We start from the raw sequence: 15,453 nt of genomic DNA, 5'->3' as shown, positions 1-15,453 counted from the left end.
TGCACAGGAAAAAGAAGAAAATCCGAGGGAGAGAAGGAGGGAAAAGGAAGAGTCCTACTGATATGTGGAATGTGGAATATACCTCATTAAGCATTAAAATCACATTGCTTTGAACATGCTGTTAAACCAAACCTCTGCTGTCTTCTTAGTTGACTGCCAAATGAATCGGCACAGTTGGCCAATGCAAGATACAGGAGCCCCAAAGACAGCATTGGGAGGGAGGCCAGCAGCCCAGCCTCTTAAGAGAAGCAGCAAGTCATCACAGACTTTAACTCAGACTTAGTCCTGGGTAGCAAGGCAGGTGGGCCCCTTCCATCAGCACATTAGGCTGAGATTTAGTGCCATCACAAAGCACTTCAACGTGCTGTTGAAATTCACGCAGTCTATATTTCTCGTTGCCTAGAAGAAGTGAACCAGTGCCAGCTACCACACTGAAAGCTTCTGGCTAATCAGAAATTGTCTTTGTAGTGGTATTTACACTAACATATTTTTCTTTTATTTTTGGATGAGGTCTTTAGTAAAACAGAGGAACTTCCTCTGCCTTTTTCCTCTTCTCCCTCTACGCCGCCCGCCCCCTTCCCTCTTAATCTCATGAGTGGGGGAGGGGAAACCACAGGACAGGATATCTGGCTTTAGGCCACTATGTCCTGCAATTGAACAGTCAGCAGATGAGTCGAATGATGGTATTTAAGAACAAACAAAAGGAAAATATAAATCCTTTAGGCAGCAGATATGTGTAATTTACTCTAGTTTTCTGTTTCAACTTTTGCAAGAATGCAAGATCTTAGACAATAGCAAGTCAGAAATAGTCCAGCACTAAATCTCCCTCAATTAGGGTCATAACAAAAACACTATTTATAAACATATGGTGCAACTTGATAGGATGCAAAGAATCGTGGATCCAATTTGCCATCTCCATCCACAATGTCCCAGGAGTAGTGAAAACCCTGTTCCTTGTAGAGTGAGCCATCTGAAACATTTTCAGCAAAAGGTTCGGAATCCCTGGGTTCCGCAGAATGACTAGATTTGCGGCTATTAACTTGGGCTTCGGCCTCCCTCTCTTCACTCTCCATCAGCCCCAATATTTATGTCAGCAAAAATGTCATTTAGTGGCGCACCGACGTTGGTGAAAACTGTAGGTATCTAAGGAAAATTAAATATCTGACATAACACCGTCAATTATAGTGCCTCTGGTTTGTAAGCATTTGCATTCCATTCTGAACAAATCTGCGAGATTAAAACCCCCCAAACCCAGATTTGATCCTTTGAGTCCCCATAAATAACCTTTGGCTTTTGTCAACCATGAAATGCTTAGGTGTGGCCCAGCCTACTCTATGCCCTCACCTGTCACTGCTCCTTTCCTTACAGCCTTCTAGATGGAATAATTCAAGTCACACATAGGCACCAGGCTTTCCTACTTTCCTCTTTGACTGACTGTTCCTTGTTTGGCCTGTGCTTGTTCTCTCTCCCTGCCCCATATTTAGTCTCTTTACATTATATTTTAGAGTTATTTGTACATTGGGTCTGCTCCTAATCAACTGTAAGCTCTTTAGGGGAAGGGGCTTACTCACTTTTGTTCCCTTCTCTCCCCCTTATCGGCACCTAGCACACTGCTTTGCACATAGCAGACACGCCACAGTTATTTTTTGACTGCATACACAAGCAAATAAATGATGAGTAGATTAAAAGTCAGAAGATGAACATTAAATAATTGAAATAATGATTTGGGAAAACAAAAGCAGGGAAAAGTAAATTTGAATCATAAGTAGTTAGTATTTCGTGAGAAAAATACTTGTCCTGTGAATCATTCTATATCTTTATCCTGTGTTAAAATTTAAACTGGAGTGTTCCCACTTAAAATGTCTGTGTACATTACATGTTCCAAGGGAAGTCAAATTCATAATCAAGACTGTATTGTATTCATAAAAGGATATTTTATTATATCAGTATTAATGTCATTTTATGCTGTCTCTTGGAGAAATGTATATTTTAAGGCTAAGACTATACCACAAAAGAAATTCTATCCTACGAGACTTCCCTGGTGGTCCACTGGGTAAGACTCTGCTCTCCCAATGCAGGGGGCCCAGGTTCAATCCCTGGTCGGGGAACTAGATCCCACACGTATGCCGCAACTAAGAGTCCACATGCCATAGCTAAAGATCTGGCATGCTGCCACAAAGATCCCGTGTGCCACAACTAAGACCCAGCACAGCCAAAAATAAATTAATTAATTAAATTAAAAAAAAAAAGAAATTCTATCCTAAAGTTCTGATGCCAAGCCACTAAAAATTCAGTTGTCTATACTGTGAAGTGATCCAAACACCTCAATGAATTTGTTTTCCTTGTACTACATGGTTGCTCATCTGAACAAAGAGGAATACTTACACATTATAAACACTTGATGGAAAGATTTATTGGAAAAGGGAAGTACAGAAGAAAGTGTAAAATAGTATAGAGTCCTTGGTAAATAACTGAATTAAAAGGAAGAGCGATCTGCCTTTCTACTAGATGTCTTTTCAGGGAGTATGGGAGCCCTTGCATGCTTTCCCAGATAATGTGGTAAAAGATGATGTTAACTTTTGATTTTTATCTGCTTATTAACAACAAAGGCTTTGAGTATCATGACTCTAAGTACCAAGAAGGAAGAGAGAGAAATTGAGTACAAGACAAAAAGAGATCCACCTTAAAAAGGCATTGAAAGCACTTTCATCACCTTCCAGAGTTTCTCTCCCTGATTCTCAATTCTGCACCCACAAACCACTTCAAGTTTCAGGAAGCAAGAGAAGGTGAGAAAGATGAAATGATGGGGGGAGAGGACAGGAAAATGGGAAGAAAGTGGGATGAGGAAGAAGCGGGGGTACTCAAGAGCGGTTAGAATCACACAGAAATGGGGAATGAAATAAAAGCTGCTGTGAGCACCAGAGATGAACAAGATAAACGGAAGATCTGTGTATCGTGTATGACGGACTATGCCTACTACTTCTGCAGCCATAATCTAGTGGATGCCACGTACAGCACAATTCTAAGCATTTTACATATATTAAATCCTTTAACCTCATGACAGACCTACAGGGTGAAAAGCGCAGAAAGCCTGACCTCAAGTATCTCAAACAAAACAGGGAATATATTGGGTCATACAGATGAACGGTCCTTCAGGCAAGGCTTTATCCAGGGCTCAAAAAATGTGTCCCTCTCTCCATTTCTTTGCTCTACTGCCACTATATTGACCCCAACCCCTGGCAGGCTGCTCCTTCCTAATCCCCCAAAAGCTGCCTACAGCTGTAAGTTTAGGTGCATATTTCTTGCTCAGTCCTGGGTGGGGGCAATACAGTTCGAACAAAAGTCCCATAATTTGTTGCCCTGATTTGCCAGATTTGGTCTCGTGATTATCCCATGAACCAAACCCAGTTCTGAGGAATGTGCTGATTGTTTTAAGCCAAGTATAGATTAACCCTGAAAGCTGGGTGGGCCCAATTCCACCCAAACTAGATTGATGAGAAAGTCATGGAACCATTAGAAAGGGGGCAAGAAAGGAATATTCATAAATGTAGACTCCAAAGATGGTAAAAATGGACATGAAAATAAATAAGTAGCTATTCAAAAAAGCAAAGACTCAAGAATCTAAAATATTTTTATGATTCAATTTTTGTTAAAAGTATACATGTATTTAACAAAAAAGTATACATGTATTTTAACATATGTATATATGCATGTGCTTGTATCTATCTATACTGAATTGCAAGCAAGAGAAACCAACCCAGGCTAATTTAGGCAGAAAGGGGGAATATTTAAAAAGGGTTTTGACTGGTTCAGAATCTCCAGGAAGTTGGTTTTCTTGGGTCAGACTGCTGAGAAGTGGACCCTGGAAGATTCGTATGCTGGTGATTTATTAAATGATGCCAGGAGACGCCCACATGGGAGTTGGGGAAGCAGGACAGGGAAGGGGAGAAAGCCCAGCAAAGGTGCAGTCTCAAGCAAAGGTCCCCAGAGTAGCTATAGCCTGATCCCACAGAGAAACTCTGTAGTGGAAGTTACACCTCAGTATGGCCCCAACCCAAGGCCTAGGGCTTGGGCTTTCCAACTGTGCACCTCTAAGTCACTGGATAAGGGCTGTTCCAGGAAGGCAAATTCCCAGGACTTCTGGCTTTCCATGCATTCTGGCAAAAGCTAATTCCAGGAGCCGCAGGACAGCCCTTGAGAAAAAGATGTAGGTGCTGTTTTTTGGAAGTGAAAGAGCCTCAAGATGCTGGGGAGGAGAAGCACACAAAACAGTAAAAAGGGATCCAGTGAGACCTGGGCAAAGCACAAACACAATGCACTCCTTTGGCAGAACCAGCTTTGAGCTACGCAGCCAGTTACAATGCTGCAGACCACACCGTGCAGCTGCCCTGGGAAATCTTGGATGCTGCTGCTGCCCTGCGATTAACCCACTGCTGCTTCCAACTGCTGACTGCAGCCACTGCCCCCGTCCTCATCAGCATGGATTCCTTGTGGTTTCTGCTCTTTGAGTTCCTACCTTCTAAAGTCTAGGGGGCTAAGTGATGGAGGCTAGAATGTGTGTTTATACCTCCGCTGCAAGAGACACCAGCAAAGGGAATAGCTGGCATTTTTAGCTTCTATATTGAGAGGCAAGATGTGCCCCACTAAGTATTAAGTGGGAATTCCCAAAGCACGGGGAGAGGATGCTTACCTTGCGTGGCCAGAAAGAGTAAGAGGTCTTCTCTACACATAGACGCACAAAAGCACAAAACATTTAGAATTAACAAGACACTATTAACAGACATTACCTCTAGAGAGTGAAATTAGAATATTTTATATCTTTCTGCAGTATTTGAGAATTTTATAAGGGGCTTGTTTTTTTTTTTTTTAATTTTAAAGAAGTGGTTTGCTTCTTAAAAGATCTGTCCCTTTATTAAGAACGGCTTTTAGGAGGCCAGAATGTTTTAATTAAATGATGTACTTTCTCCTTTCAGATTTGGTGGCAACCAATCATTTTTTTTTCATTCATTTATCAAAGGTTTACTGAATCTTATGCAAGGCCATGGGACATAAAGGTAAAAGACACAGCCTCTGCTCTCAATGAGGGAATGAACGGCTGTGACAAGGAGTGGGAATGACATGTCTTTGAATATTTGGGTTTTATTTTGTTTTATTTTTCTCAAATATCAGCCAGACTTTAGCTTCAGATAATGTGTCTCAACTACGCAGCTTTAACTAGCTTTTTAAAAAAAATTTTTTAATTTATTTTTGGCTGCGTTGGGTCTTTGTTGCTGCACATGGGCTTTCTCTAGTTGCGGTGAGCAGGGGCTACTCTTCGCTGCAGTGCACGGGCTTCTCATTGCAGTGGCTTCTCTTGTTGCGGAGCACGGGCTCTAGGCGCATGGGCTTCAGTAGTTGCGGCACGTGGGCTCAGTAGTTGCGGCTCGCAGGCTCTAGGCACGCAGGCTTCAGTAGTTGCGGTGTGTGGGCTCAGTTGCTCTGCGGCATGTGGGATCTTCCTGGACCAGGGCTCAAACCCATGTTCCTTGCATTGGCAAGTGGATTCTTAACCACGGCGCCACCAGGGAGGTCCTTATCTAGCTTTACTTATTTTTTTTCCTATAAAATGGAATTGGGGACTGTAAGTTGTATGTCTTCATGATGATTTCCAATCTAAATGCTGTTGGTATATTTGAAAGGAGTTGCTATGGAAGTATTTACACTCTCGAACTTCATTTTTTAAAGATTTCATAAGAATTAGGTAACATCACCTTACGTTTTGTGTTGGGTTGCAAAAGACTTATTGCTATCCAGATGTATTCCTTTAGCTGATGGTAATATAAGCATTCTCAAAGCTCCTATTTCTAAGCCTGGGATTTAACACAGAACCATAGGTAATAAAGATGTATAAAATCTAGCATCTGAATTATTCTGTCTTCCTGACATCTCGTTTTGACTTATGAAACGTTTATGATATGGTCAAGCCAAGTGGTAGCTTGAAGGGAGGTGCTTTATTCTACCACTCACTCTCAGCTCCCCAAAGCCAGCTTAGGCAGGCAGCTTGCCATGTGAATGCAGCAGCAGTACCCAGCCCCTTCCTGTAATCAGCTTACCTCCCCTAAGTCTCTCTTCTCTAGAAACTCTGAAACTCCATTGCTTTCAAAAGTCATCCTCGTTGACAATGGTCCAGTTGGTTGACATAAAATAATACACTACTCTTATAGGTTGCTAAAACTATATGATTTGGAATTAATTTGTTATAAAAACCACATTTGAAATCCATCCTTACAGTCTGAAATATTACATGTCAATTCAGTTGACTAAAGCAATGGTTTCCAGTTTGTACTCTGTGGAACCCTAGGGTTCCATGAAGGTGCCTTGGGGCAATGAAAGCCAGAGGCTGAGAGTGAGGCCGAGGGGTTAGAGCTTCAGAGCTCTGCTTCCCTGCCCAAGATCAATGCACTTTCTCTCTTAATTTTCTACATATTCAGCTTCCATGTAAAGGTTTATTTGGAAAAAAGGTTTCTACTAATTTTTTTTAAGCGACTTTAAATTTAAGATGTGCATTCTCTTCAACTCAGAAATGTAACTTTTAAAAACTATCCTGCAGAAAAAATCGCACACATGCTCAAAGATGTATGTATCAAGAACTCTGTTACCATTGCTTTGTAATAGCAGTACATTGGGAACAACCTAACATTTTTCAATAGGGGAATAGATAATCAAGCTATGACATAACCATACTATAGGAAAAAACTGTACAGCTGATAAAAATGAATGGAAAGATCTTCAAGACATGTTAAGTTTTTTAAAAGCAAGTTTCAGTACAATGTGCTTAGTATGGTCCAATTTATGTAAAAATAAGGCTGTAGGCTTGCCTATATATTTAAGCAAATGCTTAGAACAAAGGACTAGAAGGTTATAGTATGTCAATTTTTTCCAGTGATTACCTCTGGGAGGAGAATATGTAGCATCGGTAGGCTGGTAAAGAAAGATTGTCACACTTTCATATTTTCCTCCAAATCTTTCTGAATTGTTTGAATGTTCTACACTTAGATTTTATTCAAGTATAGCTTGTGAACATTATTAAAGGAAATATTTTTTACAGAGCTTGAAACCAACTGGGTGAGATCATCATGGTGCTAATGAAACCACGAATATCTGCCTTTTTCCTACATAGGCAAGTTAGCACCACATACAGAATATCTCCATTTGTCTGGCAAAGATTGTACCTACTAACCCCAGACCAGCTTTCACAACCACATATGCCATTGTCACAGTCAGATCAGGTGAGAGAGTGTGACTGGTTTATTGCCCTCAGCTTACAGCATGTGTCTTATTGACAGGTTTGTGGCTTTGTCCTTTGTTCTTTGTTTTAAACCATACCATACCATTTATCCATTTACAGTACACAACTCTAGTATACTCACAGAGTTGTGACACCATCACCACAATCGATTTTAGAATATCTTTATAACCCCCAAAAGACACCCCTTACCCATTATCAGTCATTCCTTATCCCCCTCCCCATCCTCTGTAAACCACAGGTCTATTTTCTGTCTCTATAGATGACCTATTCTGGAAGTTTCATATAAATGAAATAATAAAATATGTGACCTTTTGAATCTGGCTCCTTTCAGTTAACATAATGTTTTCAAGGGTCATCCACGCTGTAGCATGTGTCAGTATGTCATTCCTTTTTATTGCTGAGTAACATTCCCTTATGTGAATATACCACATTTTGTTTATTCATTCGCCAATGATGAACATTTGTGTTGTTCCCACTTTTTGGTTATTGTGAATAATGCTGCTCTCCACCTTCATGCATAAGTTTTTTTTTTTTTTTTAAAGATTGATTGATTGATTGATTGATTGATTGCTATGCTGGTTCTTCGTTTCTGTGCGAGGGCTTTCTCTAGTTGCGGCGAGCGGGGGCCACTCTTCATCGCGGTGCGCGGGCCTCTCACTATCGTGGCCTCTTGTTGCAGAGCACAGGCTCCAGACGCGCAGGCTCAGTAGTTGTGGCTCACGGGCCTAGTTGCTCCGCGGCATGTGGGATCTTCCCAGGCCAGGGCTCGAACCTGTGTTCCCTGCATTAGCAGGCAGACTCTCAACCACTGCGCCACCAGGGAAGCCCACGCATAAGTTTTTGTATGGACCTATGTTTTCATTTCTCTTGGTAATACATCTAGGAGTGGAATTGCTGTGTCATATAATAATTCTACTTTTAACATTTTGAGGAACAGCCAGACTTTTCCAAAGAGGATGTACCTATTTACATTCCCACTAGCAATGTATGAGGGTCCATATCCTTGCCAAAACTCATTTTATCTGTCTTTTTGATCAGGGTCTTCCTAGTAAGGGAGAAGTAGTTCCCATATGTTCTTGTGTATTTGAGAGTGACCACATGTATTAATTAGGTTTCTGCTACAATAGCATTTCATAATAAAAACAACCTCAAACTTCAGTGGTTTTAACCACAGGCATCTATTTCTCCCTCATGAGTTCGCACGTTGCCTGTGGCTCTATCGGGCTTGGCTGGGCATTGGTTCTGATCCATTTCATGAGTCCTTATCGTAGGACCAGGGAGTGCTCTTCTCATAAGGGAGCTGAGAATCTCAAACAGCAAACAGAAATACCTCATGGCCTAAAACTGGCACATGTCACTTCTGCTCTCAAACCACTGTCGAAAAAATTCATGTCACCAAACCCAGTTTCAGTGGAGCTGATAAGTAAACTTGGCTTGCAATGGCAAAGGGTATGAGTGTATAATTTTATTAAGTATAGAGGTAAAAAGTTGGGAACAATAATCCAATCTACCTTACCACTCAACTCCCTATCTCCAGTTCTCTCCCCTTTCTTGTTTTCTAACATGGCTTAGCCATTATGTGTTATATGATGCTGTCACTCAAAATTTAGTATGTCTCAAATCTCAGAAACCCTTTTCATTCCCCCAAATAATTCCTCCTCCTAACCTCTCCATCTAGGCAACAACACCCAAATTTGGAATTACTGGAAGCTCAAATAATTAAGAATTAGAGTGCCCTCGTCTCATCAGGCTTTCTTCTCTTTTATATCAAATGCTGCTAGCTTCTACTCAATATTTCATTTTCTCTTCTTTCTTAAAAAAAACAAACTGATTTTATTCAGAGTAGCAATGTGCCTTTTTCCCAGCCTCCCTCATTTTGTAGCAGAGGTTGACCCTGGGATGAAAATCTGCTGTGGATTTCTGGAAAACTTTGGTTTCGTTGTCATTTTCTTCTTATTGCTGTTGTCTAGGACATGGATGTGAGACTAGAGGTGGAGTGGCCAAATTTTAGCCATGAGGGTGACCGTAGATGAAAGCCACATGCTAAGAATCGGGGTGCAGAATGGAAGAAGGAACATGGAACACTGATAACATCACGGAGTTCTGCCTTGCCTGGCCTGCCCACTTCTGGGATGTTTGTTATGTCATTCTCTTGTTGATCAAGCATCCGCGTCTCTACATGGACTACCAAATAATTTAGAAATTTTTAAAGTGGTAATTAAGATTTCCAAAATTCTCTCTAAACTTCTAATCTTTCATTTCATGCTTATTCTTTGTTCTTTCAACCAACCACCCACCCAGTTTCCATTTTTTGTCCTTCTCAGCCTTGCTTGTGCCCCACCTACCTGGAGGCCCATGCTGGTGGCTTACGTCATCCAAGTTCCCTTGCTTGTTGGCTTCTTGTTGAGTTTGGTCATGGGAGGCACTGACATAAGAAAGCAGAGCAGAAGGAGAAAGAGGTCAGGGTATTTCTTCCCGTCTATTTGCTGCTTTGGTGCCTCTTCTCTGGCAGTGGTCACGGGCCTCTGCGACCTCAGCTCCCACCAGATAGCCCTTCCCCCAGGGCTCCAACTCTCAGTAGGGTCTTAATGCTATTTCCTTTGCTTCCTTTGCTTAACCCTTCAGTCCTAGGGTGGTAATGGCTCCCCAGTATTGCTAGTGTCTGGGGGCCTCAACATTCCTTGCTTGTTCCTATAACTCTGCCCAATCTCTATATGTGGTCCTTCCAGTCCAGTGCCTTCCCAAGAACCATCTGCAGTGAATTGTTTCCAGCTGGTCTCTGACTAATGCAGTAAAACCTCTCTTGGTATAAGTGCTTCAGTTTGCATTTCAGCAATATTTTCCATAATCTTCCCTTTGCTTGAAATCCCTTTCCTCCCATCTCTGTCTAGCTGTCCTTCCAGGCCCTCTCAAACACCAATGCTCCCAAGTAGCCTCCCTTAATTCCCATACCATGGAAATCTCTTCTTTCCTTGAACTCACTCAGCACATACTTGAAAGTGATTATCTTTTTTTCTGCTTTAAATTATAGTGACTTTTGTACATGTAACTCTGGCCAGTTTGTAAATTCTTTGAAGTCTGAACCTACACCTAGGTCTGATTGTTTTTGTTTTTCTCTCTCTCCTTAATGTTCCTCCTTGTACTCTGCCTCCCTCCCCCCAAAGCACCTGAAACAAAGCTTGGTACCAAATGGGTGTTCTATCATTCATTTTTATTACTATTTATTACTACTTATTACTATTATAATAGATACTAGTTACTAATTTATTACAATGTACACTTTACAAAAAATTATGGAGATGATGGCACAGACTAAAATTTCCCTTAGGTGGTAATGTAGTTTTACATTTAAAATACACAATAATCATTCACATATGATACATATATGACAGGGAATTTTATTTTTATTTAAAAGTTTTCTGATGATAAATCAGGTTTTCTCCCAATACTTTTCTTGGATATCAAAGACAAAAATCATGTATGGGCAAATATTCATTGGATTTAGGTTTTTTAACATTATGAGTTGGAATCGGAGTTACAGAGTTATCTTCTAATCCAGTCTTTTAAAGCTGTGTCCTAGGAAGTGCTAGAGAGTCTTTCCAGGAGTGGGGTTATACTGAGAAGGCTTCAGTAGGCTTTCACTTGAAGAAGGATTCTGGTCTTCAAAAGGAGTGAAAACAATTTCTCTAATCTCACCTCCTACTCCAAATATTCCCACAATGTACTTTGTTTAGTCGCTAAGTCTCTGCGTATAAACATCTCCATAACTGGGAATTCACTGACTATGCAATAAGATTATACAGTGTGGATTCAAAGATTATACAGTGTGGATTCAAACAACCCTAAATTTGGAAAGTTCTATCTTATATTTGGCTGAAATCTGATGACCCATCCTTCTTCTGCTTGAAGCAATAAAGAATATATCTAAAGTTACTTCCTCAGAATGGCAGTACTTTACAATGGTGATCATCTTACCACAAGTCTTTCTTTAGGCTAAAAAACCCATTTCCTTCAAATGGTCTTTGTATGACTTGTTTGGAAAACCTACCTGGATCACATGTTATTAGTCAAAATTGCTCTTAAAACACAATGCCTAGAACTAAATATAATTTTCCTGATGTACTTTGACAAGGGCAAAACATAGTGATATTATTATTTTCTCTATTCTGAGTATTTAAAAGCCAGTTTTAGGAACTCTCGGTTTCTGATCTGGCATGTAAGGAGCTTATAAGTTGCTATTCTGTCCTAACAAGTAAAAAGCTGAACAAACTAAAAAAAAAATTATTCTTAGATGCATAAGAGCAGTAAGATCACATGGCAATCACTACCTCAAAAACTGGAGAGACAGGTGAATATAGAGAATGACAACTTCCCAGAGCAGAAACCTCTGCAGAACCAGTACTGGGGTAAGAAAATCTGAAATGTAGTTGATGAAGTGCTAGAGCAACAAGACAAGAAAAGGAAATTAAAGTATACAGATTGGGAAGGAAAAAATAAAACCGTTTTTGGTCATAGATGATGTGATTATAGAGAAGATCCAAAACAATTGACGAAAAAACTCCGGGAACTAATAAGTGACTAGGGCAAGGTTGTAAAAACAAGGTTAATATATAAAAGTCATCTCTTTCTTATATACCAGCAGTGAACAAGTGGAATTTGAAATTAAAGCCATTTTACTGTTCATATTAGCACCCCCCAAAATGAAATACTTTGGTATAAATCTAATGAAATATGTACAAGATCTACATAAGGAAAGCTACAAAACTCTTATGAAAGATATGAAAGAACTAAATCAATGGAGAGATATTCCATGTTCATGATTAGGAAGACTCAATATAGTCAAGATGTTAGTTCTTTGTAACTTGATCTATAGATTCAGCACAATCCCTATAAAATCTCAGCAAGTTATTTTGTGGACTTCAACAAGCTGATTCTGAAGTTTATATGGAGAGTCAAAAGATGTAGAGTAGCCCACTCAGTATTGAAGGAGGACTCAAAGTCAGAGGACTGACACTATTCTACTTCAAGATTACTGTGAAGTTACAGTTATCAAGACAGTATGGTATTCACAAAAGAAAAGACAAGTAGATCAATGGAACAGAATAGAGAGCACAGAAATAGATCCACACAAATATAGGCAACTGATCTTTGACAAAGGAGCAAAGAAAATACAATGGATCTAAAAAACAAAACAAATAAACCAAACCAAACAAAAACAGACTTACAGATACAGAGAACAGATGGGTAGTTGCCAGAAGAGAGGAGGTGGGGGATGCAAAATAGCTGAAGGGGATTAAGAAGTACAAACCTTCACTTATAAAATAAATAAGCCATGGGGATGTAATATACAGCATATGGAATATGGTCAGTAACATTATAATAACTTTGTATGGGGACAGATGTTTACTAGAGTTATCGTGGTGATCATTTCATAATGTATGCAAGTGCCAAATGACTGTGTAGTATGCCTGAAACTGATATAATATTGTACGTCAACTATATTTCAATTTAAAAAAAGAAGTACAATGGAGCAAAGACAGTCCTTTCCAATAAATGGGAGTTGGAACAACTGGACATCCAAATGCAGAAACCTCTCAGTTGAGTCAGTCCCCTTTAAAGACCTTTCCCAGAAGTACTTCTGAAGACTTCTGCTTATATTTCATTGAGCACCACAATCTAAAAGGGAGGCTGGGGGCTTCCCTGGTGGCGCAGTGGTTGAGAATCTGCCTGCCAATGCAGGGGACATGGGTTCAAGCCCTGGTCTGGGAAGATCCCACATGCCGCGGAGCAGCTAGGCCCGTGAGCCACAATTACTGAGCCTGCGCGTCTGGAGCCTGTGCTCTGCAACAAGAGAGGCCACGATAGTGAGAGGCCCGCGCACCACGATGAAGAGTGGCCCCCGCTTGCCGCAACTAGAGAAAGCCCTCGCACAGAAACGAAGACCCAACACAAGCCATAAATAAATAAACAAATAAATAAAAATTTTAAAAAATAAATAAATAAAAGGGAGGCTGGGAAATGTAGTTTCGTGGTTGGGCATGTTGCCATACTCAACACTGTAGGTGTTCTTTTACAAATTAGAAGGGCAGAATGAACATTAGATGGGAAACTAGCAATATCTGTTTCTTAGTCTGATATGTAATCCAAGGAATTGTTTTTAAATCACTTTTTCCACCCTATACTGGTATGGCTGATTTTTCCTCCTTTTGAAACTAATTCCCCTCATGAATACTTCATATTCATCATCTCAAATTATAGTATGGGTTGTTGAGATCTTTTTTAATCTTAAATTTGGGCATCAACAGAGTTAGCTATCCCTTCTACCTTTAGATATCTGAAAATCTGTAAATTATGCCAGGATGCTGATAGAAAAGACCACCTTGGAAGTTGATGTCAGCACAAAGGAATGCACAACATCCAAGCCATATTTCTTCATCTTTTCACAAGGATGTCATAAAAATTTTTATCAAGTGCTTACTTAATTCCAGGTATTCTATTTTAATATATATATACAGTAGAATACAGTGAAGCCATTAGAAGTGGTCTTGTAGAACAACATTCATTGACATGAAAAAAAATTCTTGATATATTACTTACATAAAAAATAGGTTATGAAACAGAATGTGCAGCATGAACCTATAGTAGTTCATTTAAAGTCTAGAAGGATTCAAATGTTACAGGGTTATCTATGAGTTGTGGGATAACTGGCAATTTTTTTTCTTTGCTTTTCTGTCACCTCCATTTTCTAACATAATAAATATAACTGATCCAAAAAAGAAATAGATCCTTCTAGAAGCATTGTAGAAAATGGATTTTTTAAATGTAAGACTGACCATCAGGAGACCAGAAAAAAAGACGTTGGAGTTGTCCAAATGAGAAATGGAGAAAGTTCTAGCTAGGGCAGTGACAGTGAAAGTAGAGAGTAGACAGACTGAAGGAACATTTAGAAGGCAGAACTGGAGGGACTTGGTGATCATTTAATGTGCAAAGAGGAGGGTTTAGAGTGAGTCTCAGCTAAGAGTGATTTCTAGCTAAGAAAATCACTCATTTAAAGTTATTAATTGATAAATAAAAAAGAAATTACCTTTTCTAATTTTAAAATCATGGGCCAGTTTCTATGGTTATATAACAAACCACCTCAAAATTTAGTGGCTTAAGAATAAAAACATTTATTTGATACTAATAAAATGCAATTGGGGCAGTGCTCAGCAGGGGTCTTTCCTCTCTGAACAGCTTCACATTAGTTTGGGGTGGCTTAGAGGCAAGGGTTGGGGGAACCTAGAATTATCCGAATGTGTGACCTCTCCCCATGTCTCTCCAGTATGGTGGCTTCAGGAATTCCAAGGTACTGAGAAGAGACAGAGATAAAGATAGAGATGGAGTTGGGGTGGAGAGAGGGAAGGAGGAAAGGATGGAAAGCAACACAGATGATGTGTTTCCATGCTGGACATTACTTCACTGCCAGCCCAAAAAGATACAGCAGGTGGGTGGCTTGATAGGTGTAGTGCAAACACTTAGGACATACAGAAAAACTATATGAGTAATTGTGTTTTTGAAGCAATCCATGGAATGGAGGAAGGGAAGTTTACCTGACCTGATCCCTCCTGTATCAGTTTTCTATTGCTGCACAACAAATTACCACAAACTTAATGACTTAACAGACCATTAAAATACCCACATACTAGCTCACAGTTTTGTAGGTCAGAAGGCAGGTATAGCTGGGTTATCTGCTTGGGGGCATCACAAGGATGGAATCAAGGTGTTGGCCTGGCTGAGTTCTCAATGGAGGCTCTAGGGAAGATTCACTTCCAAGCTCATTCTTGTTGGCAGAATTCAGCTCCTTGTGGTTTTACAAAGGAGGTCCCTGTTTCCTGGCTGGCTGTTAGCCTGAGGCTGCCTTCAGCTCTTAGAGGCTCCCCACATCCCTTGCCATGTGTCCTCTCCATCTTTGAACAGACAATGGACAGTCAAATCATTCTTGAGCTCCAAATCTCTAACTTCCTCTCCTAAAATTAGCTAGAGAACATGCTCTGCTTTAAAAGCACACATATGATGAGGTCATGCTCATCAGGATAATTTCCTTATCTTAAGGTCAACTGTACCATCTAACAGAATCTAATCTCGGGAGTAAAATCCATCAAATTATACTCCCAGGGATTATGCAC

The 15,453-nt window shown here is 40.1% G+C and overlaps 1 long non-coding RNA gene across 2 annotated transcripts in view; it reads right to left on the bottom strand.

Annotated features, from left to right (window-relative positions):
- LOC130709171 (uncharacterized) overlaps positions 1-15,453 on the bottom strand; it is a 111,176-nt gene that overhangs the window by 91,339 nt on the left and 4,384 nt on the right. For both annotated transcript variants that reach the window (XR_009009641.1, XR_009009642.1), the window contains exon 2: positions 9,634-9,713. This is a non-coding gene — a long non-coding RNA (uncharacterized LOC130709171). The remainder of the gene's footprint in view (positions 1-9,633; positions 9,714-15,453) is intronic.

This window comes from Balaenoptera acutorostrata, chromosome 11, assembly GCF_949987535.1.
Source record: "Balaenoptera acutorostrata chromosome 11, mBalAcu1.1, whole genome shotgun sequence".
Taxonomy (NCBI): Eukaryota; Metazoa; Chordata; class Mammalia; order Artiodactyla; family Balaenopteridae; genus Balaenoptera; species Balaenoptera acutorostrata.
Note: the sequence above shows the minus strand (reverse complement) of the source record. Positions and strands in the feature narration are given on the sequence as shown.